Consider the following 16,153-nt stretch of genomic DNA (forward strand, 5'->3'; position numbering starts at 1 on the left):
AATATTGCGACCAAATCATGTGCTCGTGCGACCAGCTGGGAAAGTTAGTTGCAAAAGAGCGACCAGTGGGAAGAATGAGTCTGGAGCCCTGTATAGGCTATACAGTGCATGAAAAGCAAACTGGTGGTCTTCTGTTTCTTTTGGTGTATGACTCCTCCTTGTGTCGTATAAAAAGCACAATAATCGCGGTTGTCTGAAACAACCGCGGTTAGATCAAATAATCGCGATTAGACGGTTATTTAATTATCGCGACAGGCCTATCATTTACTCCTCCTCATGTCATTCAAAACCTGTATGACTTTCTTTCTTCTATGGAACACAAAATAAGTTATTTTGAAGAATGTTGGTAACCAAACAGTTTTGGTTGACTTCCAATGTATGGACAAAAAACGCTGAGATTTTTTTCTCAAATTATCTTCCTTTGTGTTATTATGAAGAAAGAACCATACAGGTTTGGAACGAAATGAGGGGGAGTAAACAATGACATAATTTTCTTCTTTTTTTTTTTTTGGGTGGAGTATCCCGTTAACTCACACTCATGATGCATTCAGTAAAAATGTAAATCCAGACAAATTGTTGCAATTTTTGTACAGTTCTAACAAATCTAATTAATGACACAGTCTGAAGCAGCGTTATTGGAAACCAAAGAATTTAGTGTTGTCACGGTACCAAAATTTCAGTATTCGGTACCAATACCAGTGAAAATCCACGGTTCTCTGTACCAATTTCGGTACCAAAGCAAAACACAAAAACATGCTAATTAAAGAATTTGACTATACTTTCATTTAATCCAAACTGTGTACATATTTAATTTTAAAGGGCTTTTAAAACCTTCTAGAGTTATTCAGCCAAGAATAACAGCTAAGTTAGCTAAAAAAAAGAGCCCAGAACTGCTTTTCTGACTGATATGACACAAACAATGTTAACCATTTGTACATTCTCTAACACGCATATTTTAGATTCACAATTCATTTAAAAGCCTCTGGTGTGTAAAATTAGTGAATATCATCATGTCCTCCTGCAACCCTAATAAAAGATATAGGAGCATTAAATAGTTAATAAAGAAACTTCATTCTAATGCTCATTATATTAGCGTTAGCCGCGCTTATGCTAACAATGAACTACTCTAATAACAGCAATGTTCATTTCAATCCGACATTCAAATTAAAATATTGAATAATATTCATAACAGAAGCGGTGTTTCCCACAGACTTGCACTCTATTTGTGGCTGCATATATAGCCTATGCAAATTCATTCTCTGGCAGCAGGAGGCGCTTGTAGAGCGGGAGAGATAGAGGTTTCCCCAGTAACGGCTGTAATCAAATAAGCGCTGCACTCACAAACGCTGCTCAGGCATTACAGGCAAGATGAAATGAAAATGACATCCATAATTTTCTAAAGACAGTCGGTTTCCTTCAGAAATACAGTGATATAAAAACACCCGCACCAGGTTTCGACTTTGACACGTGCAGTGCTCATGTTTATTCAATGAAGTCAAAGCCTTTTGGAAAATCTATTTGTGGCGGTCAGTTTTGATATTGTGGCGGGCCGCCACAAATGTATGTATGGGAAATGTCTGGGAAACACTGAGAAGATCTAAATATAAAAAATTAAAATGAAACTTACCTGCTTGAACTCTTTCATTTGATCCGGGTGTCTGGCTTTAAAGTGTTTTGTTAGTTTGGTGTGTTTCCCACTTTTGATGTCGCCACGTCTCAGTGCTTTTATGAAGAGAGCGCATCTGCGCACCTTTCTGATAGAGCATCAAGTACAAGGGTTGACAGGGTACTCGGTACTACTGGTACTTAAAAAAACCTGGTACCGTAATGTGTTCATTTTTTTAGTACCGACTTGGTACCGAAGTACCGGGTCTTTTGACAACACTAAAAGAATTATCATCTTGATCATTTAAACATATGAGTTCAGTCATCACCGAAGGATATTGGACCTTTTTTTATATTATTCATATTCATAGGTCTTTTGCATCAGCATTAATGGCCTGTATTGTGCAGTACTTGGTAAACACTGACTTTAACCTGCAGCAAATGAATGGAATGCAAAATGCTTTTAAAAATCAGCACACAAAGACGGCACAATCGCACAACCTAGTGTTGCATGTGTTGGATAATGGACGGGCTAATGGGGTTACAGTGGCGTGAGCGCAAGGGTTGGTCATCACCGCACAGCTAAAACAGCAAGCATTGAAGCCAAGTGCTGAAACCGTACTCTCCTTCATCTCTCAGTTCGCTCCTGTTTCTCATTTCTCTCATTCTCCCTTATTGTAGTTTGGGGCAAAGCACTGCAGGTACGTAGGTCCTATTATATTCATTAGTATTCCTATTACTCTGGCTGGGGCTCTATGGTGGTCCCTGGAACTGTCTGGAGGAAAGTTGAGAAATTTGGTGATTGGCTGATTGAGGTGGGACTGAATTGTCCTTAGACCAACTTAGGGTCTCACATGCAAACTGTGAGCTACATTTTAGATTTTTCTTCTGCTTATAGTTTTTGCAACCATTTTTGGTCTAGAAAAAAAATGGTACTCTGGCACTCTTGGCACTCTTTTGAGGACAGCACCACCCAAGGGTCACCCATGACAGCCATGTTACTTGTTGGCTATTTTGAATTTTAATGAAAATGTTTTTGCTGCTACACAAAATTGGTCAAAATTGGATGATTGAGTATATATTTTATGTTCGGAATTGTTTGCTTGTATGATGCTAACAAATTTGACATGAACTCAATAAACTAACAGTCTTTTTGGCAATGCTGTTGGCAACTGAAATGAAACTTTGTCACTAATGCTAGGAGCATTTACATGCACTTTAAAAGTTTGATTTTAGACAGACTAATGGAAAAGTGTTCCATACCACCCTCAGTTCTTAAAACTACCATAGTATCTTACGTCATCAACAAATGGCAAAAGGAATGGGATCAGTGTACGAACAACAAATTGTGTGAAATTAACCCTACTGTGGGTAAAAGTTTTCAATAATTGCTGGAATCAGATAACTTATATACAGTGGCGAAATGGAATATTCCAGAATCACACGCAAGTTCTTAATATCAAATGAAGATCTACCAATATGCTTTTCATGCCAGAGTCTGATATCTCATAAACCCAATTTATTAAATTGTATTAAAGTTGTCTTTATGAATATTATAATGAAAACTTTAAAAACCTTTGTAATAAAAATAGCAAAGGAAGCTGGAGAGGCAATAAAACACCAACTAACAGACAGTATAAAGCAATAATTTGTTTTGAAATGCTTGTAAAATATTTTGTAAAAGTGTACGGTTAATGTTTTGAGTTTGGCTGAAATTGTACCAGCTGTTTTTTCTGAAGTTGTACTACTGGACCTAGACCAGACCAACTTCGTCCAGCAATGTTAATTGGACAACAATCATAGTCCGCATTTTATTGCCGTCGTGCCCCAAGGACAACAAAGAAGTTTGTTTACAGTGCCAACCAATGGTCAAAACCTAAAATATTTATTCATGCTTGTAACTTTGTAATTTAGTTTACATTTGAGTACAGTTTAATATAGATGGTGTGCCTATGGTGCTTGGCCTCAGTAATTGCTGCTTGCAGCTGTATTTCTCGTTATTCTGCTATTTTACTTGCTGCTGTCTCTTTCTCTCATGGGGCGCTACAGTTCTATGGTGGTACAGCTGTGGTTCTTGTCTAGGGCCATCTGCACACATTGTCTCCTTCGCTCTTGAGGCTTAGTATGGCCGATCTCCGCCATATTTTAATGGAAGATTGCTGGCTGGCCTCTTCTCATCACAGGAGATGCAGGCAGCAGTATGGAGGGCCGGGAAATATGCCAGAGCGGGAGGAGGGACAGGGAGAAAAAAATCCCCTCTTTCTACTTCCAATGTGACACACTTGGTGTGCATGTGTATGAGTGTTTGTGAGTGTTTGTGAGTGTTTACTCATATTATGATGCACGCTTCTCTCAGATAGCGCTCTGAAAGCAATTGTGCACTTGAAACAACAAGGCCCTGTTGGCCAATCAGATCCAGCCATGGGATATTTGTTTGTAGAGGTCTATAAAATATTACCTCATGTTAATGTTTTATTTTTGTGAGTTGGATTTAATTAATTAATGAAATATGTGTTTTTCTTAGCTGTCTCTCTCAGAGAGGGCTCTTTTTATCTTGCGCACACATGCTTACATGTGAATGTTTACACATCTTTTCCATGATCTGCCTTTAGCAAGGATTTTGTGAATCTTAACCACTACATGTTTTCTTCTGGGGATTACAGCCAATGTTTATATTATTCAAATGCTACATAAGCACTCCTACAGTCCATCTTGAGGGCAGCTGGCAGCACTTTTCTTTCTTCTTCTTCTTCTGCTTTGCAAGTCTTTATCAAGTGCTTTACCAGAATGTGTTACAGAGCTTTTAAAAAGCCTAGATTTCGTTGATGTATGTCTTGTGTTGTTTGTTTTCTTTTTATGTTTGAGTTTTTAAATATTTAAATATAGACGTTTTAGGACGTTTGACTTAAAGCTGTGTTCTGTTGGTTAGCATATATGCCTGACTAGGGCTGAAACGATTAGTCGACATTATCGACAGTTGGCAATAAAAAAATTGTCAACAAATATTTTAGTCGTCGAATAGTCGTTTGACCATATATGACCTAATGTAAGAGCCTGCAATAACGCGGTTTGACCAGTGTTGCGCTGTTGCGCAAGAATGTAATTCAGCCCACCCGGATTAAATCCAATAGAAGACGACACGGCGCTTCAGAGAGCAAACGCAGTCAAACCAGAAGCTGCTGCGTACTTTCCTCTCAAAAAGTGCTTTCGATGAGAAAGCAGCAGTTAAGAAAGCATCTGATTATAGCGATGTGGATATGTTTGCAAAAGCTCTGCAGTTCGGTACTCCAGTAAAGTCCAGTTACGTCATATTTATCCATATAGCGCTTTATACAATAGATCGCTTTAAATCAAGCAGCTTTAAGGTATTAAACATGAAAAAACAGTGTCAATGTTACTTTCAGTTAGAATTAAAACTTGATTTTCTGTTATAAAGCAGCTCTCCAGTGTGGAGCTAGATAATGATAAAATCTTTTTATTAGTGAATGCAAAAACCCCAAAACATATTATTACATTAAAATGATAATTTGGTTGGCAGAGATTAAAGCTTGATCTAGCTTAGGACTGTTTTGATTATCATAACCCTATAAGGTATTTTAAGAGAGATTATGTTGTGAATAAAATATTTTATCCAAAAATAAGGTGTCTTATCATTTACCTTTATTTTGTTCCATATCCATATGACTTAAAAAAGGAGATGCTAGGCAGAATGTTGTCATTCAGTTACTTTTTCATCTAGCTAAATGGTGAATGAGAATGTCTTTCGTCTGTCATCACCAGTGTTGGGTAAGTTACTCAAAAAAGCAATAGATTACAAATTACTGATTACTACAAAAAATTGTAATTTGATTACATTACTGATTACTGCATGTAAAAAGTAATCAGATTACTAATTACTTTACTTTCAAGTTACTTTGAAAACATATCAAACCTAAAAAAAACAATACACTTCAAAGTGAAAATTGTAGTTCTTTCAGTAATTTAATATTGACTGTAAAATATTACAAAGGTATGAAAACAGCAACTTGAGATTTAATCCATTTCTAAAACTTAACATTCTTAGTATAAACCTGCCTAACAATGAAAAATGTACCTTTAAATGTGCCTACACAGTGTTTTATATACAACATTGCTTGCTGAGTGTAGGGTATGTGTATGCTGACTTAACTGTGTTTAACTGTGTGAGCATTAAAGACAGAAAAAACCTTAATAAATTGAAAACGGTTCTTCTGATAACATTTGAAAACAGTATTGATAAACATACAGTGCATATTTGAATGCTAAAAATGAATCTTGCTTCTTTGTTTAAGGAGGTGATGTGGGCGTTTACAGGTTTGTGTGCCTCACGTGGATGATTAGCGTATGAATAGCGCACTGCGCGTGGGCGTGATGACATTACAGATAATGAGCTCAGACAGGAAAGACTGGACCTCGCGTTGATTTCATTCGGATTACTTCATCAGAGAACATTTGTTTTAGATACGACTTCATTTAAAAGTAGACACTTCAAGCTTTTCATAGATATGTTTCTCATGTCTGTGTGTGAAGTATTTGCTGAGTTTTGGTTCATTTTAGTGAAGCGTTTCAGAAAGAAGTTTGCGGAGACTGAAGGCACATTTATACTTTAGCCTGGCTCCGCTCCGCAAGCCTCCGCAGACTGCGTGCGCACAACTCCAAATTCTGGAGGCTTTGTACTCGACGCGTTCGACGTTGTTATATTATTTGAAACAACAGGGGGTGCAGAAGTCAAATCATCTTTGGAAGTAGCAGGAAAGAACAGAGAAGTAGGAGTTTCCTGTAATGACGTCAGATCATTCAGAATGCAGTGTTTTTACGCAACAACATATGTGAAATGATAAGTAATATGAAACGCTCACACGAGCAATTATGAGACTTTTTTTATTTATTTATTCAGAAAACAACACAATACACTTTCTGTAGCATTAAAATTTGCTTTTGGGTTAACAGTATAAAAATGTATAGTTTCACAGTTCTTGCTTTCAATATTCTTAATAAAATTTAAAAAAATGTATTCTACAACTGCTTCAAGTATATAAATGTTTTTACATAAAAATTCTTTGGTAAGGTGCTTTGCAAGTCTTCACAAATTTAAGTGATGCTCTTTTGACGTGTTTGTGAAACGATTTCTCGCCAAGAGTTATTTGCCATCTGGCTATCTCTGTGATCACACATAGATGGATCATTAAAGATGCCTGTACAGGCATACCTGTTCAGCCAAAACAGCTTCAAAATCGTTCATGTTCTATGCGGCGCCGCGCAAATAGTTCGCTCGAGATGCCGTGCACACCACCGCGCAAAATAGTATACTTCCGCCTACACCGTGATGATGTCATTTTTACCGTGCGCACCCAAGCGAACTTGCGGACGCGTCGAGTAGAAATCAGGCTTGAGACAGCTGAAAGCGCATCTTGTATATTTTCTTTATTTTACAAAAGCACAATGTTTTGTTGATATTGAGTGTACACAAATAAAAGTGGACCCTTCACAGATTCAAATGATGTATTACACTTATATGTACGATCAAAAATGGCAGAGCATTTTAAGTTCTTTTCGCTGTTATCAGGAAAAAATGCAAGTGATCACGCCGATGCCTCCGTCAATCCCAGGGGGTTAACTGACGCAGCCGCGCAAAACATGATTTTAAAAGGCATATCATTTTTTTTTCTTAACACTACATTTGAAATGTAAGTAACGTAATTATATTGACTTTAGTAACTGTAATCAAATTACACAAATTTAAAATGTAATGCGTTACATTACTGCGTTACCAGAAAAAGTACGGTGTAACACGTTATACCCAACTCTTGTCATCACATTTTGTGTGTCAAATATACTGTATTTATTTGTATTGTAAAAATATTTGTATAATCATTGAAATTAGACTACATAATATTAATATAATTTAGCAAAAGCTGAAGTGATTATCTTATTTTATATATTTGTTAGAATATGTATAACTCAACATTTTAACTAATTGCAAAAGTTGAATAATCGATCAAAGCCTACTGATTAATCAGTGAAATAATCGGCAATTGTACGATTAACCATTCTAATATTCGTTAGATTAATTGATTATTAGGGGTGCACCCGGCCCCGATACTGCACTCCTGTACTCGTACTCATTAAAATGCTCCGATACCAAAAGCCGATACCACACAGTGTGTGAACAGTGCTGTGTCCAGACAAAGAAACACCAACAACAGAGAGCAGAATGGAGTTTTTAGAGATTAAGGATATCTACGAAGTACATGTGTGTAATTAATATAATGTTAAACATTCAATATTCATGCCTGTATAGCTGATGTGCGCGAGCTGATAAGCAAAGCATGCTGACTGGATTGAACGCGCGGCAGCACAGATGCGCGAGCTTGTTGAGCAAATATCCCTTTCTCACAGACATCACTGTCAAAAGCAAGTAAGTAAAACAATGCACAATTTACTTAAGTTACTTGACGGTTAGGCGAGAGAGAGAGAGAGAGAGAGAGAGAGAGAGAGCGCTCTTTTGTTGCATGAACTTGACTGCTGTTCGTTCACTTAGCACACGTATCATTTGGATTAAAACTAAATCGTAAATATAAAACAAACTAAAATAATAGGGGCATTCTACTGTGAAAGTAACAAATGCTTGTACAATAAATTTTAATGGACAATACAATTAAGTGTGAAAATAACTGAATATCTATTTACTAAATGAACTAAGCCAACTAAAATTCATATTCTTTTGGTTTCTGTACCCAGTATTTTATTAAAAATTACAAATGGCATGAAAATACAGGTATTGGTACTCTGTATCAGCAAGTACCAAAAATAAAAGTATCTGTATCAGCATCGTTCTGAAAAAAAGTGGTATTGGTGCATCCCTATCGATTATCAAAATAATCATTTGTTGCAGCTCTATGCCTGACACATTAAGCTAAGGTGCTTGTCCTAAAAGAAAAAAAGTATGGGGTTGGTAAGATTTTTGAAACTAAATCGCTCATGAAATTGCTTATGCTCAGCCAGGCTACATTTATTTGATCAAAAATACAAGTAAAAACAGCAATATTGTGAAATATTATTACAATTTAGAATACCTTGTTTCTATTTTAATATATTCTAGAATATAATTTATTCCTGTGATGGCAAAGCTGAATTTTCAGCAGCCATTACTCCAGTCTTCAGTGTCACATGATCCTTCAGAAATCATTCTAATGTGCTGATTTGATGCTCAAGAAACACTTATTATCAGGGTTGAAAACAGTTGTGCTGCTTATTAATTTTGTGGAAAGTGTGATACATTATTTTTTTCACAATTATCTGATGAATAGAAAGTTCAAAAGAACAGCATTTATTGAAATAGAAATCTTTTGTAACATTATAAATGTTTTACTGTCACTTTTGATAATTAAAGTCATATCATCTTGCATTAATATAACAGAATAGTGATAGAATATGACGCATTTTCCCTTTGAAAGTGCTTGTCATGTGAGTTGCTGTGTGCATGTAGCAACAGTAGTTTTTAATGTGTTTTATTTTTTATTTATTTTAAAGAAATCATTTCTGGTATCAGCCATGTATTCCAGATTGGTGCATCCCTAGCAAAACGCAGCCTGTTTGCGTCTGCTCTGGCACATTTTTACTTTTTATTTTCTTGCTTCGTTACAAGTACCAAATTACATTTTAAAGAAACAAAAACAGTTTTCAGTTAGTGAGTAAAAAAATAAAGTCCTTCACAAGGCTGGCATGTCAGACCCACGTGACTCTGTTGCCATCTGAACATTTTGCTTGCTGCACACACAGTGAATAGAAACATGAGGTTATCAAAGACTCAGACAGAACAAGGAGACTCGCTGCGCTGAGAAAACTGAGAGGAAGAGCGACGGGGAGACGGGGAGGCTGCTATCAGAAATAAATAACCTGCTGTGGAGGAAGGGTTCATCACAGTTCCTGTGCGGTGCTAACAGGTGTGCCTGTATGTGTGTGTGTGTGTGTGTGTGTGTGTGTGATTCGGAGTGTAAAAACTTCAGGATGAGGACAAGGGCTGTGTGTTGGGGATGTTCAGGGTTAAAGAGGTTGTGCCCTTCCCACCTGTAGCCTGTCAGCTGTTGCCTGTTGAACCGTCAGCTGTTTCTGTGAAGTGTGTGTGTGTTTGAGAGAGAGTGAGTTCCTTTGAGTGTTTAGTAGGATGATAGAAGCTGTGTGTGTGTGTGTGTGTGTGGGCCACTTCTCTCATGGTAAATACCTTTTGAGAATTCGTTTTTTTTAACACCAGAGACCCATCACGCCTCACCCTCCTGAACATTGTAGAGAGAAGACATCACCTCTTTCTGACAGCTGATGGCTCTTTGTCATGGTAAAGGCCCCGACGTTTACTCATGTCCTTGACTAGTTTAGACTATGATCAACCCGGCACGTGGAAAGCTGCAGTGAAATCATCTAGGCATGCATGATATATCGGTACTATATGAGTTATCAGCCAGTATTAGAGAATATGTACATTTATCGATATCAGGCAGTGTTGTAGTAGTTTTGCGTTTATTACTCTATTTTTGCATTTAGATTACCTTTGACATCATTTAATGCTCACTTAAGTTAATTTTAAAAACACTATTAGTTTGATTTAAACCCTGTTGTAATATTTAGCAAATGTCAATGAATATCTATTTTCATGCTATACATTATAATTTTGTGATGCCTAAATTCATTTGTAGACAGAAAATGCTATCTTTACAGAAAATGCTTGTTTCAATGTTAAAATTGGGAAGCATTCTGTTATCAGCCAGGCATAAGTTTGTTGAAGTATTGTCCATATGGCAGTAATATACTACAGATATAATAAATTGTATATGGTTAGTTAACATAATTTATTCAGTTCAGCAGACACATCAAACGTGTTAGGCAGCAATTACAACTTGTGGTCCTATTGACTACAATATAATAATAATATTGCAATATTAAAGATAATATTTGACAGTTTTGTATGCTTGTGTGTTGATCCAAACCCTTAGCACCTGAATAGCAGTGCCTTGACAACATCCAAGGATTGTGTCAGCCAGTTTTACACAGACTGCTCGATTTTTCTTCATTAAATGTGGCTTTTAAAATGTAAGTTTTAGTCCAAAATATTGTCTATATTGCTTTACATTTTTGAGTTTATTTTCTGTGAATATCTAGACTGAACTCTGATCTCTGATTATGTTCACTGATTTTTCAGTGAACTGAAAGATGAGATGGAGTAACTGACATTTTTTTCTGTCCACATCTCGTATGTGGAACTAAAAAATCTCTGAAAATCAAACTTCTTCCTGATTTTATGGTAACGCTGTGTTGTATTTGTATGATGATGCACAAATAGGGGAAACGAAACACTCTTTGCTCATATCCTGTGTAAAATCTTCTTTCGTTCATATTCTGAAGAATTTAAAATTAGTTTGAATTGGAGTCCTAACATAAAAGAGAATTCATGAAAGTGTCAGATATCATTCTCTGTACACAATTTTATTAAAAATAGTAAACATTTTATTAAATGTTAAACATCAACAACAGTAAGGATTTTTTTGTCAAAAAATTATCAATTTATTTTCAATGTATTTTTATAGGTGTTTAAAATTTTTATTTATCATTAAACGTGACATTTGTTATCTTCAAAAAAAGATTTATTTTTTATCTATAAAATATGAAATTGTTTTTGTTTCTTTAAAAAAATAACAAAAGATAATTTACAAAAGTTTTTTTTTTTACATTCTTTTGTATTTACATTTTCAAAAAGCTGGAAATAATACAGCTATAATGTAACTCCATAAATTCATTACAAACACTTTTGCTGAAAAACCATGGCATACACCGTGCAAAAAAAATCTGATTGGTTTGTGGGTTTGTTTTCAAGACTATCACAAGTCATTTTTGTATTTTTGACAACCTCATATCATATATATGAGCCAATATTAGATGATGCCACGTACAATGTAACTTCCATACCATTGATGGGGACATGGCCAATACGCACATTAATGTGTTTCTACATGGTTGTGATGCATGTTGTTCAATGATATTACATTTTTTTCCACCTCCCAAACCTGAATATATGATTATTTCTCTACAAAATAAAGTGAAAGAGAGTTCACAAGGAAACAGGATCTTAGCAGGCTGATGACCAGTCAATGATTTTTGTTGTTCTAGCAATTGTGTCCTCTTGATTTTGGCCCGGGTGTGTTATGTTGAAGATGTTTGTGTATTTTTTTCTCACTAATGGCAGATTTCCAGCTTGATTTAGCATAGGGAGGTTTCATTTCCCCCGTTCATTTATCCATATAAGTTACTCTTTGTGAGAAACCACAGTGTCCAGACCTCCTCCTCAACCCGTAACGTTCTCAGTGCCAGAGTGTGATTTGTGCCCAAAATGTTTTTTGTCCCTCCCATTGGAAACTCATTGACATTGCAGTTTTACAGACCCATGGCCTTTGCATTTCCCACACTCCCCCTAAAGCCCTTCTGAGATTTTGAGGTCAGGAAAGGGCAAATCTTGAGATTTGTTCTTGGTGAAATCATGATTGTTCTTCAGGAAAGACTGTGGGCTTGAAAACAACAGGTTATTGGAACTTTTCTTATGTATGAAAAGGTTTCCATACTTAATGTAGAGCTAGTGTGCAGGATTTTTTTGGAAAAAGCTCCGGCGTGGGGTGGCGCCTGCAGCAGCTTTGAACCTGAATAGTTGAATTTGCTACAGCTGTGACAGCAGAGATGTGGCAAGGGGGTGTCGGAACAAAAGGTGTGTAGGCAGCTGCCACTACATTTAACACACACATGTACAGGCAGGAGAACAGAGGATCTGACATACTGACAAAGCGTCCCAATCCTTACACCCATCTACCCTCTCAATTACATCCAAAAACACTGATGGATTGAAGGCAGTTGCTAAAGGCATATTAGGGCAAAGGGTGAGGGTGGAGGGATCTGAGAGGAGGGCTGGGGATCTGCGCTCTGCATTTTTGAAGCTCATTGCTGAACCGGTCTCCACTATCAGACAGGCATAGGTCATGGGACAAGCTATGCTGTAGTCCGCTTGGATTTTATTTGTTGCTTGATTGGGCCACTGTTAAAGGAGCTGTAGGCACATGAGACCGTGAGGATCAAATCGAGGAGGCTTTTTGTTCATCTTTACTTATAAGGGGTAAGCAGGACCTTAATGCAATGCTAATAACGCTATTTTAAGATTGGGTAACTTCAAGTTTCATTTGATGTAGTTTCATACTTGAACGCTTTGGTTTCTGCAAAAAGAACTGAATGTGACACAAAAATAGAGCAGTAACATCCTAAAATAGTTTACTAGATTTGTATATTCCGTAAAGAGATCAGGTTGACATGAACAATGTGTTGCCTTCAGGGTATTTCCGAGCGTTGAAGAGTGGTGTGGTGTGACAGGACCATGTGCTGTAATGCATGACAGCTCTGTCTGCCTCTCTCAATCTCTTTCTTTTGCTTTTAGCGCACCTTTGTCACAATACTCTTTCTTTTCAGTGTGTTTGAATAGGAATTCAGTTGCGTTTTTTATACCGTCTAATGATTTTACCAGCAGTTTTAGTCTTAGCTCAGTATGAAACGTACTTTTTTTTTTTTAAAGAAATTAATAATTGTATTCAGCAAGGACATATTAAATTGATTAAAAGTGACAGTAAAGACATTTTATGTTACAAAAGATTTCTATTTGATATAAATACTGTTCTTTTGAATTTTCTGTTCTGTCAAAGAATCCTAAAATTTGTCACAGTTTCCACAAAAATATTAAGCAGCACAACTGTTTTCAGCATTGATAATAGTAAGAGATGTTTTTTAAGCACCAAATCAGCATATTTGAATGATTTATTGAAGGATCATATGACACTGAAGACTGGAGTAATGACTGCTAAAAATTTGCCATCACAGAAATAAATTACACAAGACATTACATTTATGTTACGTTTACATTTAGTCATTTAGCAGACACTTTTATCCAAAGCGACATACAAATGAGGACAATAGATGCAATCAAAACCATTACAAAATATATGACATACAAAATATGCAACAAATACAAAAAATATTATTTTAAATTGTAAAAATATTATAAAATAAGCCTTGGTTAGCATTAGAGACTTCCTTCAAAATCATCAAGAAATACAACCCCAAACTTTTGAATGGTAGTGCATATCGAATCAAATTGGCTAATTTTTAAGATTTTGTTCTTCATAATTTCATTGGATTAAGTCTATTTTAACAAATCATAACTGTTTGTGTTTAATAAAAAATGTATCTTTAAATCTATAAATTCAGTACCAAAAATATATATTTAAATCATATAATAAATTTCTCCCAAAGAGCCCAACAATAATATTCACAAAAAGTAACAGATTTACTGTCTTGTTTGGATAATAATTGAACTTTTAAAACAGTAATTAATTTTCTGGTGAGAATTGTGTAGACATAGCAGAGAAAAGATCTCTTTTTTAAAGTGTTTTTCACTTAAGACAGCATTTAGAAAACATATGTCAATGTTAGCAAGAAAAAAATATCAGTATGTATGTCATGTATGTTTATATTTATAGTCATTTTCCAGCATAACTTTGTTCTAGTCTTCTGCAGAAACACAAATGACATCTTTTCCTCGTCTAGCTTGCCTTCTGATTATGATTTTGACATAATACTGAACCAACAAGCTTATCTTTTGTTCGAAGCAAAAAATCTTTTGTTTTGTTGTGTAATCAACCGCTTATGACATGGTCATGACGACGAACCGCTGGCAACACACCCTCCTTTCCTATTGTCACATTGATGTCACGAACGTTATGCAGCAAGGGAAGGTGTGTGTGTCTTGAAGACATTTAGTGGCGTATCAGGGTCATGGTGGGTGAGAGGGAAACAGATTTACCTGACCCCAGAACAGCATGTTAGTATTCGCAGGCTCATACAGTAGCCTGAGAGTTTTGTCACTTGGGTTTGTTCGGCCGTGTGGAAGTGCTGTAAACTGACAAGTTTGACCACATTGTCCACACTGATGCAGGAAACGATAAGCTGGTGTAAACAACAGCCTATAGTACTGTAGACGACACAACAGACAATTGTGTTTCTTCTGTTCACAAGTATTTTGTTTGTCAAATGAGTATAGAATAAAAAAACCTAACTGAATCCTGCGCCTGACACCAAAAAAAAACCACACATTTTTTAGGGTTGAAAGTGGTAGCCTAGTATTGTAGTTTGCTTTCAGAGTTGACAGGACAGACAGCAGTGGTGTGATTCACAAGTTGAAGACCACGGATCCATTACACCCCTCCCCCTGAAATGCTGTCCATGCAGTGCCTTACCCACCGCCTTCCCCCACCTCAGAGATTGGGTTACGCTTGTGGTTTGGCAGATATTACGCCACCTATCTCCCCATTCCTGGAGGAAGTCCAGTGATGGCACTCAGCATTGAACACCGTATCATCAGTATACGTTGTGTACTGGACAAACGGCTGTGTTGAAAAACAGAAATCATACGCTGCGGTCAGCAGCTGAGTAGCCATATTGGACAGGGTGAGTTCCTGCCGTGCGGGGAGGTTGAGTCAACAGGCTGGAAATATCCTGCAGTTGGTGTTGGCAGTACAAACCCAAGGTTGGAGTAAATCGCTGGAGGGTCTCACAGGGCTCCATTTTTGCCCCCGTTTAGCCACTGCTAATGTTTTGAACAGCACTCAGCTCAAAAAACAAGCCAATGAGCATGAGGGTGTCTCCTCAAAACACCTTTCCTCCACCACAATGGCTTTGTGGCTCCATGTTGGACCAGCCAAGCTTGTTTTTGTTTTTTTTGTCTTCTTCGTGTGTCATATAGCAGACAAGCTTGCTTTGATTTCCTTCTACTCTAGTATAGTTTTGGGAATTGAACTTAGAATCAACATGAAACATCATTTGTTAGCCAGTTTGCTTTCGTAATGAGAGATATTACCATTCTGGCTGATACTGATTCATTGGTCAGATGGTAAGATTTATGGCTGATAAATGGCCGATATTAAAATGTTATGCTATATTATATAAGTAAATGAATAAATAATTAAATAAACACTAAAATAAATTGCAAGTGCTACAAGTGTTACAATTTTTTTTTGTTTTATTCAGAGAATTGCTAAAGATTCCATATAACAGTGTTAAAAGGGGAAATGAGCATTGACTAAACTTTGACAACTTTGTCAGTGGATTGTAAACAATTTTTTTTTTTTTTTTTTTTGATACATTTTCAATTCAGCAAGTTTGTAAAACGAAATTTCCACTTGCAATCATTGTGATTTGTATTATATATGCATTCTTTGGGGTACTGCTCTCCATTCACATCCATTATACTTTACATTCTAGTGTCACAATATCTCAATCAGCACGCTTATCTTTCTTCCTCAGTACAGAATAGCTTTTATTGGCTCCGGGACTGCCGAGATATTGCCGGTAGTGACAGAGCTGTGGTCATGGGGCATTTTGTATAGCACCAATGTACAGAAACTGTAAACGGCCGAATTAAACAACTCTCTGTCCCAGTCGGTGACCT

The 16,153-nt window shown here is 36.5% G+C and overlaps 1 protein-coding gene across 11 annotated transcripts in view; it reads left to right on the forward strand.

Moving 5' to 3' along the window:
* Positions 1–16,153, forward strand: part of mef2d (myocyte enhancer factor 2d) — a 64,444-nt gene that overhangs the window by 10,801 nt on the left and 37,490 nt on the right. For 8 of the 11 annotated variants that reach the window (XM_016524628.1, XM_016524626.1, XM_016524632.1 and 5 more), the window contains exon 1: positions 12,593–12,775. The exons of 1 other annotated variant lie outside the window; for it this stretch is intronic. The gene's annotated coding sequence lies outside the window, so the exon portion shown is untranslated. Of the gene's footprint in view, positions 1–12,592; positions 12,776–16,153 lie in introns of those variants that run through there. 2 more of the 11 variants (XM_016524630.1, XM_016524636.1) reach the window with 1 other exon arrangement.

This window comes from Sinocyclocheilus rhinocerous, unplaced genomic scaffold (assembly GCF_001515625.1).
Source record: "Sinocyclocheilus rhinocerous isolate Xijiao unplaced genomic scaffold, SAMN03320098_v1.1 scaffold1204, whole genome shotgun sequence".
NCBI classification, from domain to species: domain Eukaryota; kingdom Metazoa; phylum Chordata; class Actinopteri; order Cypriniformes; family Cyprinidae; genus Sinocyclocheilus; species Sinocyclocheilus rhinocerous.